Source organism: Monodelphis domestica, chromosome 1, assembly GCF_027887165.1.
Source record: "Monodelphis domestica isolate mMonDom1 chromosome 1, mMonDom1.pri, whole genome shotgun sequence".
NCBI lineage: Eukaryota > Metazoa > Chordata > Mammalia > Didelphimorphia > Didelphidae > Monodelphis > Monodelphis domestica.
This window is the reverse complement of record NC_077227.1, coordinates 354,849,581-354,865,080: the sequence shown is the minus strand read 5'-3', so window position 1 is coordinate 354,865,080 and position 15,500 is coordinate 354,849,581. Positions and strand designations below refer to the sequence as shown.

The window sequence follows — 15,500 nt, the reverse complement described above, 5'->3', positions numbered from 1 at the left end:
ATACCAATAAATAATTAATAAATAATATAGGATTGTAATATAAATTATATATTAATATATAATAATGAGGGTGATCTTGGGATTGCATTTTTAAAATTCGTTTGGGCATAATTCCAAATTGCCCTCCAGAATTGTTGGATTGATTCATAACTCCACTAGCAGTGTATTAGTGTCCCAATTTTGCCACATCCCCTCAAACATATATCACTTCCCTTTGCTGCCATATTGGCCAGTCTGCTATGTGTGAACCTCAGAGTTGTTTTGATTTGCATTTCTCTAATCAGGAGGGATTTAGAACACTTTTTAATGTGATTATTGATAGTTTTGATTTCTTCACCTGAGAACTGTCTATTGATATCCCTCGACCATTTGTTGATTGGGGAATTGCTTGATTTTTTGTAAATTTGACTTAGTTCCTTATATATTTGGGAAATTAAACCTTTGTCAGAGAATTTTGTTATAATTTTTCCCCCCAGTTTGTTGGTTTCCTTCTAATTTTGGTTGCATTGGTTTTGTTTGTACAAACCCTTTTAAATCTGATATAATTAAACTCATTCATTTTATATTTTGTAATGTTCTCTACCTCTTGCTTGGTTTTTAAATTCCTTTCTTTCCCACAGATATGACAAGTATACCATTCTATGTTCACCTAATTTATAATTTCATTCTTTATATTTAAGTCATTTACCCATTTTGAATTTATCTTGATATAAGGCGTGAGATGTTGATCTATACCTGATTTTTCCCATACTGTTTTACAATTTTCCCAGCAGTGTTTGTCAAATAGTAAGCTCTTGTCCCAAAACCTGGAATCTGGGTTTGTTGAACACTAACTTGCTGAGGTCATTTACCCTAAGTCTATTCCACTGATCTACCCTCCTGTCTCTTAGTCAGTACCATATTATTTTGATGACCACTGCTTTATAGTACAGTTTAAGATCTGGTACTGCTAGGTCCCCCTCCTTCACATTTTTTTCATTGTAAAAACAATTTCTAATATTTTCCTTAAAAATTGAATCATTGCCCTGATATGGTAAGCAATCTGATACAGGTTTTACATGTACAATCATATAAAGCATTTCCCCATATTAATCCTTCTCTGGAAGGAAATTTGAACAAAAATAATTAAGAAAGAAAGTGAAAAAAATTTCTTTGCTCTTGATTCAGATACCATCAGTTCTTTCTCTGGCAACAGGCAGCATTTTTTTTTATCATGAGTCCTTTGGGATTGTTTTAGATCACTGTATTGCTGAGAATAGCTAAGTTGTTCACAGCTATCCATTATACAATATTGCTGTCACTGTGTACAGTGTTCTCTTGGTTCTGCTTACTTCACTCTTAATTCAGTTTGTGTAAGTCTTTTCAGATTTTTTGGAAATTCTACTATTCATCATTTTTTATAGAACAATAATATTCCATGACAATAATATACTATGCCTTACTTAGCCATTCCCCAAGCGATGCATATTCTCCCATTTTCCAATTCTTTGCCATCACAAAAAGAACTGTTTTAAATATTTTTGTTCATATAGGTTCTTCATCTTTATTTTTTTCAATCACTTGGGGATACAAACCTAGTAATGGTCGCATGGGCAGTTCTTATGGGCAACTGCCATCCATGGCCACCTGTGCCTCCGTGATTCTTCTTCATCAGTGCTGCTGATGAGACCTAGATAGTGGGAGGACTGGGAAAGGGAACATGATGACATGTTGGACCTCTGAAATATATACATTGGGAATTGGGACTGGTTGGGAAATTCCTCTCTGGTTTCCATCAGGAAGATTACTGCTCCCCAAATATTTTCCCATCTCATGTCCAGAGATTATTGATTATATATTAATTTCTTTGATGGAAAATATCCTATTTCTAATGAAAATATGAACACTTCTCAGAAGAAGAGCTAAATCTTAGCTTACTAAGTTGAATGCTATACAGAGATAATGCCCTGCAAATCTGTTTATGCCTCCTAGAACTCAATACAATGCTCTCTATATAGTAGGCATCTAAATGATGTTTATCAAATATCAAATGCATGTAATACTCGATATTTACAATACAGTCTCACATTTATTTCCTCATTTTATACTCATAACAGTCATAAGCAGTCTCATTTTATAGCTGAGAAAATTGAGGCACAGATAGATCAAATGACACAGAGAGTAAATGACAGAACTAGTACTTAAATCCAGGTTCTTTTGCTGCCTAAAGTTCATCTTTCTGTTATTTTCCAGCATCTTCTATTTATTTATATTATAGATTTTTCCTTGAGAGTAGGTTTTGATGGAATCCACAGGATAGAGGTTATAGGTGAACTAGAGGTGGCAAGATGAGAAGGAGAAAGGTAGTATACAAACTTCACTCCCTTCACAAATTTGTCTTGGTAAGTTGACTGAGAAAGTGTGCTTAACTCCTCATCTCTATAAAATCCATATGTGCAAGATATATTTGCATATTGCAGGTACAGTTGGTGAAAATATAAGAAAGAAACAGACAAATTATTTTACAAATGATGCCCTATAGCAAAACTACACCTTTAAATTTACACAATTGGTGGTAATGTGCAGAGGACAGAAGGGCCTTTTGTGTTTTGACTGTCCTCCAACAAGGCATTCCCCACACATATATCAAGGTCATAAACAAATTCTGGATAGATGTAATGACAGAAGTACCTTGACTTGACAGTCCTCTGATTACCAATATCAAGTAAGGAATAAAACAGAAACATAATAGCAAAGTTGTTCATGATCATGGGGGATGATGCCCAGAGTAGAATTTAAATGAAAAAGAGATTCTTTATACATTTTATGTAACAAAGAAGGGACATTCTTTGATTCAGGATGGACCAGTCATCTCCATGGCTCAGGAGGAAAGAACACTGTTATTAGCCAGTAGAATTTTTCCTCCAAAAACTGTCCCTTAACTCTGAAGGAAAGGAAACACCTCAGAAACTTCTCATAGGTACTCAGTGGACATACCTGAGGCCTGATATCATAGACAGTTCTCTCAATGATCAGAATGGATTTGGGTCATATTTCTGGCTCATCTTCTCAATTCTCTCACAGATTAGGAACCTTCTTAGAGACACTCTCCCCCACCTCTATCATGACTTCATTCAGATGAGAAAAAAATTATGTTTAAAGAGATGAAATTATTTGTTCAAGGTCACATGCATAGTGAGTGGTAGAGCAGTGTAGTGGTGTCAAGCTGAAATAGAAATGGGACCATTACAATTTTTATAATTATCCATGTGGGCCACATTTTCAAAAGAAGAAAATCACATTACCATTGTCTAAATATGATTGCATTTTTATTTGAACTACTTCCCAATTACGTTTTAATCTGTTTTGCTTCCATTGGCCACATATTTGACACTTGTTAAAACAGGAAACAGGCTCAAATCCATGTTCAAAACCAACATTTTTTATACTGTTCTCCACTCACTAATGAAATCTCTCCAGATTAGTTTTCTCTTCCTTACTTTGCACTTTACATAGCATGCTGGGGCTTAGATCCATTGAGCTCCATGAATTTCACAAGAAGCAAGAAAAGGATGGGACTCTATACCATTACACATGGTGAAGTTGTGCTGAGTCCTTGACCTGGCTACAATTTGTTACCTGAGTAATATTTCAACCTGCTCTATCCTTAGCTAAACAATAGGGATACTCTAAATAATCTTGGGAAAGAACCCTTTAATGCTCATTCTACAACAACTACAATCAGCACTGTGAGCCTACTACCTAATGTTTCTTTTGTGCCTTCATTGACAATTCATATGTTGGAATGTGTGTCTATACTCACCTAGTCTACATGACCCTATTTATCTACATTCTTTACTGTTATTCCTACAAGACAATTTCTACCACTTTCTTCCATCTCCACAGGAAAGAAACTTCATTATAGTCTTACCTTAGAAAAAAGATAAAAATTCCATTCCCAAACCAAATAATCTTTTGGGAAAATGGTTTTCTGGAAAGGTGATCATCCTTCCTATAATACTTGAGAGAGTTCTTACACTAGAAGAGATTTTTCATTTTACACTGGCTCATGAAGCACAGGAAAATGGGAAAAGGCTATTGACAACTCAAATTATATCTAATGCAGTTTGGAAACCTGGTAAGAAAAAAAAACACTCCTTCTTAAGTGACCCAACTGAAGGAAAGAGATAACTTCATCAGAGTTGCTGTATCTATTCTACAAACCTCCCTTCTCTGACCACCTTCCCCACATTCTCCAGTTAGAACAAAAATCTCATTTCTCCGTGCTGCCATGCTTTGTGTTTCCACACACAGATTTATGGGAGATCGCATCACAGAGAACATTTTAGAATAACAAAATTTTCCCCAGTGGTAAACATCTAACAATCTATATTTCCCACCACTTGTTAATGGTAAGGAAGGCAGAGAAAGACATAAGAAGCTCAGGCTGATGAGACCCTCTAAAATGCCTCTCCCATGAGTAGTGAACATGCTGCTATTTACTGGATGATTACATCTACAGAAAGAATCTTTTATCATTTCATTTGGGCCAATAGATTAAGGCAGAAATTCCTTCTTCTCCACTCCCCAGATACTGACTAGGCTAAAGAATAAGCAATGATGGTGCTTCCTCTTGAATTAAAACATTCAATTTTTTCTTTTTAAAAAATAATTGGAATCAATTGGTATCCATATAGAAGTCAGTCTAATTCAACAGACATTTATTAAGGAACTACTATGGGCATAGTAAAACCCAGGGGAAATATAAACTTTAATTAAGAAACAGTCCTTGCCTTCAAGGAACTTATAGTATAGAACTATGGCATATTGTTGTTAGTAGTCTCTCGGTAACCGAGGATGACGATTGTCTTTGTGCGTTTTCATCTATCATAGATGAGTGTGCACAAAGACACTTGTGCATGAAGGAGATTTAAGTGGAAAAGTCGATACACAGAGACAGTCCCACTCTCTCGGCATTGGAAGCCTGGTCCAGTGGCACGAAAAGCCATTACACCTGGAGACTTCCTGGCTGCATTGGATGGCCGTGTTGTCTTTTGTGCTCCAACATGCCCTAAGCACTCCACAGTGCTTTGCTGCATCGCCATCTCAGCCGTTGAAGCTTCTTATTAGTTTCTTCCGTCTGTTCGGCCAAAGCAGTCTTCACATGCTGGGTGAGCAAAGCCCTAGTTCACCAGGGGTCTACCACCCGATGGTTACCCTCACAAGGTTTAGCTGGTCTGTCGAAGCTGTTGCCCTGGGGTGTGGCCGCTGCCGCATGCTAGCAGCTACTAGAAGCCACAAGTGAAAGCTGGGTGTCAGATGAGGGTCAGAGGTTGGAGAGCTGCCCTAGGATGGCACGACAAGCTATCCATACTTGAGATACTACCCCTCCCTGAACACCCCATACACCCCATTGTATATAGCATATACAATACATGTATATGTATATATGTTAATACTTCAAGTATCTCCTTCTGATACAGATAAATAGGATTTTGTACTTTCGTAGATATTTTTGATTGGATGTGACCAATGTAATTTTGTGACTAGTTGTCAGATGAGAGACACATAGTGTATTATTTTGGATTTATATGCCTTAGCATATGATCTGTCAGCCCTTCTACTCTACTGGCATAGTCTTCTAGTGCCAAAGGTCACCTCCACCTTCAATGGGGCATCAGGCAAGTATTTTAGCATTAATAACACACACATAAATAATTATAATAAAAACAACAGTTGATAGGGGCATAAAATATACAGACAAAATTTTGGAGGGTAGAAAAGCCATTACTGACTAGGGATATTCCTAGGGAAGGTGGAATTTGAGTTAGAATTTAAATGATGGCAAGAATTCAGTAGGCAGAGGGACAACAGAATATGTTCCATGACTAGGGAATAGCATGGACAAAGTCAGAAGCAAAAAAGTCCAATTTAAACCTTCAGATATTTGAAACTAGCTATCATATTCCCCCAAAGTCTTTTCTTTTTCAGTCTAAATATTCTTTCAACTGCTGATTGAATAGCATTGTTCTAATGCTCATTGTCCTGGTCATCTTTCTATTTATCAATACTCTTTCTAAAGGATGGCATCCAGAACTGAACATAATATTCCAGATGGGATCTGATCAAGGCAGAAAACTAGAACTACCCCTATGTTAGACATTAGTGTTCTCGTGGTGCATTCAAAGATCACATTAGCTCTTTTGGTGGACAGCTCCACTATATTGCTGACATCTAGTGAGCTTGAGTTACTAATGGCCTTTTTTGTTACATGAAGCTATGTGGAAGGCAATGCTATACAGTGAGAAGAACACTGGATTTGGAGTCAAAGAGTTTGGACTTGAATCTGAGCTATGGTAATTATTGCTTGACCTTGAGTAAGACACTTAACCTTTATGCATCTTATTTTTTTGTCATCTATAAAAGGAGGTGGTTGGAGCAGATAGATGACTTTTAAGATCCCTTCCAACTTTAATTGTATGATCCCATGTCTCCTCTATCCTCTACTGTGCAGTTGGATTTATTTAATTATTTATATATTTATAATTTTCATATGTTCTTTCATACTTTTTACATGCTACAATTAATTTTTTCCAAGTATTATTCTATTATCAAAGCATTACTTAGTCACTTGTGAAAAACTTATAAAAAGCAATAAACTTCAATTTTCTTTCTTTTGCTCTTGATTTTCCTTCCTCTTTTTTATAATGATTAATTGTTAGTACATTTCCTCTATTGATTATCTCTAATTTATTTTGTATATATATATATATATATATATATATATATATACATTGCTTATTCATAGTTGTTTTCATGTTGTCTCCCTCATTAGACTACGAGCTCCTTATAAACAGGGATTTTTTTTGTCTTTTTTTGTATCCTCAGTGCTTAGCATAGTGTTTGGCACCTAGTAGGTGCTTAATAAATTCTTATTGACTGACCAACTGATTTAGTTTTCTAATAATTCTTTGTTTTGACTTTTATGTACTCCTACCCTTCAGCATTTCTACTGTTTCAGAGAATCTTAGAGTCTGAGAATCCCAGAGCTAGAAGGGTCTTCAAGAGGCATGACTTCTATGGCATCTCTAACTAATAATTATCTACTAATAATTATCTAGCTCTGGATTACACACAGTTATGAGGAATGTATTAACTTCTGAGGAAGCTCATTGTATTGTTGAAAATATCTAAGCATTAGAAAAAGTATGTTCTTATATCGAATCCATTCTCTAACTCCCTGTAACTATCCCCCATTGCTCCTATTTTCATTTCTAGGGCAAAGCAGAACAAATCAAATCTCTATATGAATGTCAGTCTTTCAGATACTTGAAGTAATGGATCACATTCCTCTAAGTCTTCTCTTCTCTAGGCTAAATGTGGATGGTGCTTGAACATTATGGCATTATCTATGATCTCTGGCAGCTGTGTGGCCCTTAGCCTTTATGATCAAAGGCATTACTATTGGAAGGGAACTTAGAAATCCAACCCAGTCACTCTGTTTTACAGATGGGAAAATTGGGACCATGAGAGGGAACAGTGATTTGGTTAATATCTCCCTAGTGACTTAAAGTAGTGAATAATAGAACCTGGATTTGCAGTTGTCTTTCTGCCCCAAGGTCAAGGTGACTCACAGAATAAAGCACTGGGCCTAGAGTCAGTAAGACCCAAATTAAAATCTGGTCTCAGGTGCTTAGAAGTTGTATGACTCTGAGCAAGTCACTTAACCCTGGTTGTCTCAGTTTCCTCATCTATAAAATGAACTGGAGAAGGAAATGGCAAATCACTATTTGCCAAGAAAACCCCAAATTGGGTCATAAAAAGTTTGGCAAAATTGAAAAATGACTGAACAATAAGTTGAGTTGAGTACTTAGTTCTTGGGCAGGGGGTGATGGAGAAAAAAGTTCAAAACACAAACCAAAACCCACTGATATAATGAGGTACGGTTTTATTCCCTAAGGCACAAGACAAAATCACAGAAACTGAAGGAAGATGAAAGCAACCTGAGTTGTATTCAAGGAATTTTGAAGGTAACATCAGCTTCATAGTCATAGGATTTTAGATCAGTACAATGGAGAGCTCCCAACAAAGTGGCCCTGAATCTGCCAGACTCACCATTTTTATCCTCAGAAAAATGAGATCTTTGGACTTAAAAAAGCTTTGTATGTAAATGACAAAAATGACAACAACCATAGCAATCAATTAATGTTTCTATATCATCTTAAAATTTTCAAAACACTTTCCTCTCTACAACCCCAAGAATAATGCAGGTAGCATGAGTATTATTCATTCAATCAATCATCAATCAAATAAGCATTTATTAAATTCATGCTTTGTGCTAGGCCCTAGAAATAAAAAGACAAAAGTCTCTGCCCTCAAATGAATTTATATTCCCTTAGTCTCCCCCCAACAATTATAACAACTAACTTTTATATGATGCTTACTTTGTGTCAGGCACTTCATAATTATTGCCTTATTTGGTCCTCATAATAATCCTTGGAGATAGGTGCTATTATTAGCCACATTTTCCAGATAAGGAGACTGAGGCAAACAGAGGTTAAGTGACTCATCCAGGGTCACACAGCGAGGAAGTGTCTTTTCTGATCTGAGGTGCAGTGCTCAGTCAATGTTAGCTAACTGTCTCTAAATGAGGAAACAGGTTCAAAGACATTAAGGGGCTAGCCCCTAGTCATGAAGCTAATAACTGGCTTTGTTGGCCTTCATACTCAAGTGGGAGCTCTTATTACCTGTAAGAGGGCAACAAGGCATAGTTGAAAGAGCTCTGGATTTAGCATTGGGAGGTCTTCTTTTGAATACTAGTTCTGTACTTATTTACTAGCTAGCCTTTCTACAATATTTTAAGATTTGCAAAGCCTTTCACAAATATTATTGCAGCTTATTCTTTCAACAAACCTGGGAGGTAGGTGCTATTGTTTTCTCCATTTTACAGATGAGGAAACAGGCAGAGGAGAAGTTAAGTGATTTGTTAAGAGTCACTGAGGCAGAAGTTGAATTCAGATCTTTCAGAATTCAAGTAAAACATTCTGTCAATAGCCTGACTTATTAACTGTCCCAGTCACCAGTTCAGTAATATTGGGCAAATCATTTAACTTCTCAGAAATACTTTTCTTATATAAAAATGGGGAAAAACATCAGTTACATCACTTACCTTATAGACTGGTTTCAGGAATCGCTTTGTGAATTATGCTATCCTTATCTCTGAGTTCAGGTCATGACCCCCCACAGAGGAATCTGGGTTTACAGAGGGATTTGGTTTTTGAGTGATTAATTATTCTTAGTAGCTATATCAGAGACCAAAGAAGCAATATAAGTCATGAGCCCAATCTACATTAGAAATAGTCAGCTTTGCCCTCATGCATGAATAGGGATTGAAACTCAAGCCAGACTCCTCCAGGACTGATTCTTTTATCAGGTCAAGATGATTTGAACTTATTACTTCCCCCAAAATTTCTCTACTGCCTGACTTCCTTATTTATACTAAGGTTTCTACTATTCTTCTTGCTATCCAGTGTCAGGGGTCACAATCCTATTTCTGGCACAATGGACCACTCAGAGACAAGAACAATCCTTTTACTAAAATCACTCTAATACCCTCAGGTAGAAGCAATTCTCAGAGGTGATTTAAAAACAGTACAGAGAATAAAAACAAATAAATACTGTAGGCAAGAAGGTTTAAAAAAGGCAGTCAGTAAGGCAATTCCCTGGAGTTTCAGGAGCTCCCCAAGAGCATCTCAAAAACCACTTTTATATTCTTCTTGTCCAAAGGGTCCAAACCTGGGTCCCAGATCATTCCATGGAGAGAGGAGGAGAATGTGAAATGAACCCCAAATTCACTAAGTCTGCACCACAACTTCTTTGCTTACAGCATTTGGAGTTAGTGTTATGGGAATATGCGACGCCTGACTCACCCCTCCTCGGGTCTGTATCTAATGTTCAAGAAGCTCCTTATAACACCCGGTTGCTTTTAAGACAACACATTCTTCTGTTGGGCATTTTATTTTATGCCCTTCACAATCAGAAGTCAAGATATTGTTCAGGGCCGATTATGTATATATCACTTCTCCTCAGGCACTGTATTCTAGTGAAGTGGACCACGTGCTGTCCTTCAGATACAACATTTACAATGTTGCTCACCTCTCCTAGAATTCCACTTTGCCTTTGCTTTTCAAAGATCAGCTGGTGATACATCCTATACTTCATATTTCCTGATATGAACCTTTGGATCCAGTGACCCTGGCCTTGATTTCCTTGGATGAGACACTCCATCTCCTGCATATGGGCATTTTCTTTGGCTGTTGTTTATGGACTAGAATGCTCCTCCTTTGTCAACATTGCCTACTGATGTCCCTGGGTTCTTTCAAGTCCTAACTAAAATCCTATTTTCTACAGGAAGCCTTTTTACAACTGGTCTTAATTTCAGTGCCTTTCCTCTGTTTATCATTTCCAGTTTATCCTGTTGCAAGCCAGGCTTGTTTGGGTATGCCATGTTTTCCTAAAATGGAAGCACTCTTAAGGGGGCCTTTGGAGCACACCCATATTGCCTAACACGCGGTCCTCTGAATGTCTTACCAAAAGTGAGTAAGCCTCCTTCCATTGTCTGCCTTTGTCTTGAAAACCGTCCTTAAGTCTTTGTCTTTAAAATGGAGACTTTCTGGTCCTTCCTTCCTGCTGTGCATTCACTTGAAGTATGGATGGTCTTTTAAACTGAGTCAGAGAGAGGGGAAGGACTTCCTATCTCAGCTCTTCCCCTTTTATCCTGAGTCTGAGAAAGTGACCTGAAAGTGTTTGTTTCTGTTACATGCTGTTTCTCATCCTCAGTTTCAGGTGCCATAGGTGATCCCCATAGGCCCTTGGCATTTGAACCATGATAGCCTGAGAGCCAAGATTGAAGGCAGGATGGTGCAGCAAGCCAGGCCAGCATGGAAGCCCTGGGGCACCACTCAACCCTGAAGGAGTTTTTGGGCTTGGAATTGGGACTCCACTCTATAGGAACTGAGTTAAACTATTAATTTAATCCCTTTCCCCTCCCTGGAGCCTGAGGTGGTACAAAATGGGGAGAGAATTACACCTCCCATGATTTGGGGGAGTAAGTTTTTAATATTTGTTAATATATGTCTTGATGTACATGTTTCTCTGTAAAAGCTAATCTGAATGAGTGGTTAAATGGAACTAGGATGAATAAGGCAGAGTTGAAGCCATTTTTAGACATCCTAGATACCCCTTCCTCCCAATCATCTAAAATTTAATGGAGAAATCTGGAGGGAAAAATGAAATCTAACCCATCTGGCCTTCCAAGCATGGTTCTTCCAGTCTGTATTACTCTGTAGATAGTATTTCTTTGAACATATTTCTTTGCTTGTTGTATCTCTCATTAAACTGGGAATTCCTTGAGGGTAGGGGCTATTCTTTGTCTTTTTTTGTTGTTCCCCTAGTGCTTAGCACAGTGCCTGGCACATAGTAAATACTCCATAAATATTTAATAACGCACTGACTGACTATATACCCTGACCCTCCCAGCTGATAAGAACAGGCATCCTAAGAATAGGCAGCTCCAAGTACCAGACCAGGTTTTTCTTTTTGTTGTTGGCAGCTTAACTCCCTTCTTCCCTTTGACACTCGGTGATCTTTTCACTGCTTTATTAGAACTGTCTTATTAGAATCTGTACCTGATCGCCTGGTACTCTGTTGAAACACGTTGCTTTATGATCTTATGACTGAGCTAGAATAGTCTGTTCTCACTCCTGCCCCCATGTATAGAACCATATACTTGTTTTTTTTTTTAACTTCTCCCTTCCATCTTAGAATCAAAATTGGTTTCAAGAGCAACAAGGGCTAGGCAATGGGGGTTATTCCAGGTAAATATTGCGTAAGACCATACAGCTAGTAAGTGTCTGAGGTCCCATTTGAACCCAGGACCCGGGTTTCTATCCACTGAGTCACCTAACTGCCCCTAAGCCATATACTTGTAGTACTAGCTCCAACTAGCCCCCAGACCAGATTCTTATTGCTTTTTTTTTTTTAGGTTCAGAATAAAAGTATTCAGTAACATACTAGGAAAGAAAGTTTCTCCTTCCCCCAAATAACTTTCATTTATTTCCTATTTATTCTGTATTTACTCCTCTATGAACAATTTGTGTCTTCTCATGAGAACACAAACTCTTTGAAGGCAGAAACTTACTTTTGTAGTTATATACCCAGGACCTGCCACAGTGTCTGGATGCTTGTTGATTGATTAATAGAATGTAAGAGGTATCAGGGGCCTTGGAATTTAAGAACTTGGGAACAGAACTGAGTATGTCAGAGCTGGAAGGGACTTGACAACCTTAAAAATAGAATTTCAGAACTGGGAAAAAATTCTTAGAACATAAAATCTTATAGCTAGAAGTTGTCTTAGAAAGAACCTTTTTAAACCTATTTATTTTATAAATGAGGAAACTGAAACCCAGAAGAGATTAAATCACTGAGCACAGCTGATAAAGTGCCTGCCTCGAAGTCAGGAAATCCTGAGTTCAAATCCAGCCTCAAATACTTACTAGCTATCTTGAGCAAATCACTTAAACTATATCAATCTCAATTTCCTCAACTGTAAAATAATAAGGATAATAACTTGTAAAATGCTTAGCATAGGGCTTGGCACATAGTAAACATTATATAAATGCTTATTCCCTTCCCTCTCTTCCCTAGGCCATCTAACTGGCTGGCAATGATAGAAGACTAAAACTCAGGTTTCTCATGTAATATTTGCATTATATTGCCCCTCTTTAAATTAATAATACTTGGCATCATAGAAGATTATCTAATCCAATGATGGTGAACCTTTTAGAGACCTTAGAGACCAAGTGCCCAAACTACAACCCTCACACTGCATGTGAGCCTTCCACCTTACCCTAGACATGGAGGAAGGAAATACTCCCATTGGGCTGCTGGGCACAGAAGTGGGTCCTGTGAGAAATATCCTCAGGTGCACTTGGAAAGGGGGAAGGGAGCAGTCTCCTCTGACATATTCTGGCACGCATGCTATAGGTTTGCCAATACAAATCTAGTCCAGTCCTCTCAATTAACATATTCATGTGGAAACTGAAGGCTAGAGAAATGAAGTGACTTGTTCAAAGTTGCAGGTAGGAAGTGACAGAGGTAGGATTTGAATTCAGTTGCTCTAGCTCTGGTCAATGTTTCTTTAAACCCTTACTTTCCATGTTAGGATCAATATTGTGTATTGATTCCAAGACAGAAGAGCAGTTAAAAGGCTAGGCAATTAGGGTTAAGTGACTTGTCCAGGGTCACATAGCTAATAGGTGACAGAGCTGGTTTTTGAATCCAGGTTCCTTTTAAATTCCAATTCCAAATCCAATAGTCTTTTCACTGAAGTACACCCTGGCCCCTGTTCTACTTATCACGGGGAGATAGATTTTGAACTGAAAAAGAGTTTGGAGGTGACTGGGTTTAAACCCTCATTTTACAGAAAAAATTGAGATTCAGGGAAGTTAAGGCAACTCAGCCAGTAGGTAGGTGTCTGGGGCAGGATTTGAAATTAGGTATTCCTGACTCTAACTCTGGCTATCCAATCCACTGCACCACCTCATTTACTTTCCTAGGGGCCCAGTATCTCCTTCCCCTCTCTTCCACTCAAATAGTTTTGAACAAGGGTCAGGTTCTTTTTGCCTCTGGTTTTAAATCCTGCCTCCTACTTTTCCTCCTCATATCCCACATAAAAACATTTAACAGAGAGGTTCCTGCGGGCTCCTGCAGCCTGACAGCCCAAAGATAGGCCAGGAAACAAAGTCCCTGGATCCTTTGGGGCACAGGGGACCGACCATGAGTGGCTGAAGTCTTATCTATCTGCCTGCTACCACTGCTGAAAATGTGCAACAGAGCTTGGCATAGAATTCAAAACTGCTTTGACTCTGGCAAATGCGGCCGGAGGCAAGGAGCTCTTATGGGACTTCGTTTCCTAACTGCAGACACCGATCTTTTTGCTTTGCCCTGAAACAGAGTCCCCAAGAGCATAATTGTTTGCCGCTAACCTTTTACTGGAGACACAGTCAAATATGGAGCTGGGATTAACTCTGCCCGACATGGAGTCCCTCAATGAGGCACGGCCTGATTTCCTGATAGTCCTTGTTGATCCAAATCAACACTGATGGCAGCTCACTTAAAGAGACCACTTGGGCACTGTGACATCATAGAACCATAGAAGTTACCTTAGATTACAGAATATAGAATATGAGTGGTCAAAGGGGCAAAGAAATCATCAAATTAAATATCAAAATTTCAGAGATGTGGAAATTAAGAACTGGAAAGGGTGAAGAGACTTACTCAAAGTCATACAGAAACAAATGGAACAGGGAAGCTAGGTAGCTCAGTGGATTAAGAGCCAAGCCTAGAGATGGAAAGTCTTGGGCTCCAATGCTGGCTTCAGCTACTTCCTAGTTGGATGACCTTGGTCAAGTCATTTAACTTCCATTACCACTTCTTTCCACTATTATGCTTTGGAACTAATACATTGTATTGATTCTAAGATGGAAGGTAAGGGTTTAAAGAAAGAAAGAAAGAAATAGGGGTCAGAATCCAGATCTCTTAAATTCTATCTTTTTAATATACTATATTCATATGCAAGGGAAATCCATTAGAGGATGTATGAGTGTGTGTGTTTTGCAACTAATTTAAATTGTAGAAGTACAAGATGGAAACATGTTTTCCAAAAAAAGATCTAAGGATTTTAGTAGGCTACAAGTTTAATATGAGTTGAAAGCATGATATACCAGCCAAACAAACTAAAGTGATCTTCTGTTGCATTAAGAGAGGCATTGTGCCTATGGCTAGCCTGACAACCGTCTTACTATACTCTGTCCTGGTCTGATCTTATCTGCAGTATTTAGTTAGGGTGCAACATTATAAGAATAATAATAAAACATAGAATATCTAGAGGAGGATATTCTGGATAGTTTAGGACCTTGAGATCATTTAACTGATCATTTAACACACTTATTAAGCCTACTATATGCTGGGAAGAGTGGTAGGAGATGGCTGACTAAGACCAAAATGGCAGTCCTCACTCTCAAGGCTATTATATCCTATGAAAGAGAAAGCTGAGAGCTTTTACTTCTTAAAATACCTTATTTTCCTTGGAATCAGCTCAAGTGCCATATTCTACAAGAGACTTTCCTAATTCTTTCAGCTGTTAGGGGCTATTCCACCTCCCATTTTACTTTGAATTATTTTGAATATATTTTGCATTATTCACATACTATGTATGTATAACTATATATACACATGTGTATATAAATATATATGTGTATGTATATACATGATCCATCTATTCATTCTATATATATATATATATACATATATATATATATATTCTATACACACATATTGACTCTCCCCAAAAGAATGTAAATTCCTTGAAGTCTGGAAATTTTTCATTTTTGTTTGGCTTTGTGTCTTCAGCACGAAGGACAGTTCCAGGTACCTAGAGTTTGTTAAATGCTTGTTGATTG

General features: G+C 37.8%; 1 long non-coding RNA gene across 1 annotated transcript in view; it reads right to left on the bottom strand.

Moving 5' to 3' along the window:
- The window catches only part of LOC130456378 (uncharacterized), a 33,473-nt gene extending 19,296 nt beyond the window's left edge, over positions 1-14,177 (bottom strand). The window contains exon 1 of the long non-coding RNA XR_008915147.1: positions 14,025-14,177. This is a non-coding gene — a long non-coding RNA (uncharacterized LOC130456378). The remainder of the gene's footprint in view (positions 1-14,024) is intronic.
- Positions 14,178-15,500: the final 1,323 nt, after the last annotated feature.